The following is a 4,283-nucleotide window of genomic DNA, read 5'->3' on the forward strand; positions in this document are numbered from 1 at the left end:
AATTTTCACATAACTACATAATTTTCCCAACTACATGGTTTCAAAGTAGTCTCAGCAGATGTTTTAGATATTGGTCTCTTGGTAAGATTTTGGAAAAAAAAAGAATCAAAGCGAGACAGTGATACCATGGGGATTTTGTTTATTTGACAAATGGGTATAACACTCTCCAACAAGATGCTGTCAGACTTGTTTCTGAGCAAACAGATATCAAAAAAATTTCCTATGACTCACAGCCCATGCTAGTTCTGTTCCAAAAATTATCTTTATAGGCAATCTGCAAAGTGAATGAATTGACCCAGGAAACTGCAACCAGAAAACTGTCAAAATCTGTCAGTTCTTATTCTGGTTTACAGAATATTAATTAGAGAAAATTCATTGGCATACATGGGAGTCAGGGAACAGTGTATCAGCATGAATTTCAAACGGACAGCAACAACTCTGACATCAGCAGATACTGTAGTTTTTGCTAATCCCCATGATAAACAGGGACTGAATGGTGCATCATAGTGCACTTCCACTGCAGTGTGGGGGAAGCTTGTAGATAAGATTCTATCGGTGAGATGAACTGCAGAGCACACTGTTTCCTGTGTCACTGCTGTGCACTATAGAAGAGAGAGAGAGAGAGAGAGAGAGAGAGAGAGAGAGCGAGAGAGAGAGAGAGAGAGTGTGGACGCACTCATTACAATAACATATTTTGGTGATGTTCTTATCATGTATTTTATTGGACCCCATAATAAACAACAACAACAACAACAACAACAACAACAACAACAACAACCATCATCATCATCATCATCATCATCATCATCATCATCATCATCATAATAGTTCATTAATAGTTCATTATAATTACCAGCTTGTGGGGATTCATGTATTCATTGGAGTTTCTCTGTCAGCAGGATCACACTAAATTCATAGTGATATCTGATGACCAGAGGAAGTGACTTTTTTTTTTTTTTTTTAGCATATTGATAGTTGTACTAGTAGAAGGTTAAACAGCTCCATCTCAAATGTAGTCAAAGAACTTGATGATAGGTGGACAGTTTCACCATAGAACTTGAAATTGTTGTCACTTGAGTGCACATGTTTAGATTTTTTTTTCCAGGCTTCACGTATTTGACGAGATTCCTGACCTCAGGACGTCTGTAAGCTGAATGTCAAGCATCGTGCCGCCTCATTGTAACAAGAACCTGATGAAACAAACATCATTTGATTTAGGCGGAAATTACAGTGTGTTGTCTTCACATGATGTACAGTAACATATTATATAAGAATTCTGTGTTAAGTGGTGCCACTTAGTGGACACAGGAAATGATATTTGCACCAGACTATATGCAAACTTGCTACTGAATGCAAAATCAGAATATGATCAGGGGTGGCACGGTGGTGCAGTGGTCAGCACTGTCGCCTCACAGAAAGATGGTTCCGGGTTCGAGTTCCGGCTCCAGCACAGGATCTTTCTGTGTGGAGTCTGCATGTTCTCCCTGTTCCTGTGTGGGTTCTCTCTGGTACTCCAGCTTCCTCCCACGGTCCAAAGACATCAAGAGGGGACGAGGCTGATTGATACTCTAAATTGACTGTAGGTGTGACTGTGAGTGTGAATGGTTGTCTGTCTCTATGTGTTGGTCCTGTGATGGACTGGTGACCTGTCCAGGGTGAACCCCACCTCTCCCGAAGGCTGCTGGGATAGGCTCCAACCCCCCATGACCCTTAACAGGATAAGCAGTAGAAAATGAATGGATGGATGGATGGATGGAATTTGGTCAGGTTTTACTTCCTACTCGCTCTACGGAACACATTCCAGTGTACGCAGAGGTGTTGGGGCCATTCATCGCTGCTTGAAGCTTTAATTAGGTACCAAGAGCTTAAGTGCCGGTAGCTAAAAGTTTGCCTTGGTGGAGGTGTGTACTCTCCGAGTACCTGCTAGATTGTTATGTTCTTATTATCCTAAATAATAACATCTAACAAGTACTAAAGCAGCCTGTTTGCATTCTATAAAGGTGCATTTTAGGATATTAGGATACTATTTACGTTCATCCGTTCCCTTGAGCAATGATGTGCCTGCATCCTCCAGGGGTGTTGGACCTATTCACTTCATAACCTTCACAGACTGGAATTGCAGTGTACCTGGACAGTGCAAACAAGCAAATACCTGGTTACATTGTGCACCAAGAGCGACCGAAGTAATCGTCTCTTATTTCATTGTACAGTGTTTGTCCATTGTAGGATCAATTACATATTCTGTTTGCGCATTCATCTCAAGTATCTGACAAAATGTAGATTCTAAGATTTAATATATACCTATCGTATACAAAACAACAGCCTTCCTACTTGTTATATGTGTCTACCCTTTTCAAGAAAGAAATGGGGCAGTTTACGAGGAGAGGAACCAATCATTCAATCTAAAAATATAGACTCAGCTAGAAAGAGGTCCTCCTCCCATTCTCTCTGCAGTGGCACAGAAGAAGCAGGTCCATCACATAATAAACAAGGCTTGATCGTTATCCAAGCAGTGAGAGGCCATTCATGCTCAACCTGCACTGCAGGCTTGCTGTGTAGCTGTGGTGAGCCAAGCATCTTGTCATGTAATTGGTTTGTTTGACTGTGGGGAGAACTTAAAAGGAGGTGGATGATTGGTAAAAAAGAAATGAGATGTTTTACATATTCCTGCATAAACTCCCATTCCACAAAAACCGACTGCCATTTCCACAAGTCCACTGAATAAATTTAGATCAAAGCTTTAATTTTATAGAGCAACCATGACATTTGGGTCATTGAGTCCCAAGGTGAGACAGAGACCTAGAAAAGTTGGTGTTTTGGGGAGAGAATGGCCCTCTCAAAAAACACCATTTTAAGACTGATGCTGCTTTAATAGTTGGCCCGATCTCATCTTGGCTGCCCAATAAAGCACAAATGTGTCAATAGTGGTTATTTCAGGGAGCTGCCTGAAGGATGGCACCCCCTATACTTGGTAAAGTAGAACTGACATTTTTTTGAGCAGCAGCCAAGGGGTTTAATTCATTAGGCAGACCCACTGTAATGAGCCAGCACAGACAAAGCACCCAGTTTCCAGTGTGTCCTCTTTCTCCTGGGAGCTGTGATCATAATCACAGTGCAGTTTGTTGCCTGGTTTCATGCTGACTCATAATCACACAGGCCACAGCCCCCCGTCCCCTTTTCTTTTCTCACCTCTCTCCCTTTGGATTCTGGAAAGTGAAAGCATAATCTCTGCTACAGGATGATATCACTTGAGACAAGTGTGATTTGTTTTATTCCACCAGCGTATAATTAGGATGACTGAGCTGCCTCTTCTTGCTTTTTAATTCTTCACGAGAGCTCTTGACAGCACGCCATGTTGGTCCCATGTCTCTACAAGCCTGTTTTCACGGTCAATGGCTCAAAGATGAGCAACTCCCAGTTTAAGAGTGACATGGGATAAATTGTGGTTGCTCATTTCCCACACGTTTCCCAGACAGAACTGCGAGACGCACATTACAGTGATAAGCGGATGCCATGCTAGAGCTTTGACGCATAATGTAAACAAATCCCACTGACGGGCCCTTGTGTATTGCACAAGAATAAACAGAACAAGTTATCTGCCCAGTTACCTTTTTTTTTTTTTAATGTTTAATCTGGTGCCCATCCATGAGTACTAAACAACACTGCCATGTATTCCACCCATTTGTTTGCAACTAATGATGCACTCACTGGTCACTTTATTGATAATTTTATCTCTCAAGAAAACTGTTTTCTGTTTTTTTCATGAGCATTTGTATTTTCATGATAATAAAACTGCTGCTAATACGGCTACACAGTGGATGTTTCTTTTATTAAAGTGAAGCTTGCCACCAAGACACATTTATGATGAATATTCTTTTATATCCTAATACATGGAAATTATTCTATTTATTTTTGACATAATAAATACTATCTCTAGGACTATAGCAGATACTACTACTACTACTACTACTAATAATAATAATAATAACAATAATAATAATAATGATAATAATGGTATCTGTATTAAACATATAATACAAATTTGCAGCTCAAAATTGCTCAAAAGAGAGACAAAATTAAAAACATGTTATGAGAACATTTAATTAACATTGACATAGTGTCTGCAAAACAATACAGACATATTATATGCTATGAAATAGATACAATTATTTAAACTCCTCTTCCTTCTACTTCCTATATTTTTATTACGTCAAAATCTATTCTCTTACCCCATTGGCCAGAATACGATACGACACAGCTCTGATTTGCTGTTGCGGAGAGTT

The sequence above is a fragment of the Aulostomus chinensis genome, chromosome 20 (assembly GCF_037954235.1).
Source record: "Aulostomus chinensis isolate RoL2024-O1b breed Wild chromosome 20, RoL_Achi_v1.0, whole genome shotgun sequence".
Classification (NCBI taxonomy): domain Eukaryota; kingdom Metazoa; phylum Chordata; class Actinopteri; order Syngnathiformes; family Aulostomidae; genus Aulostomus; species Aulostomus chinensis.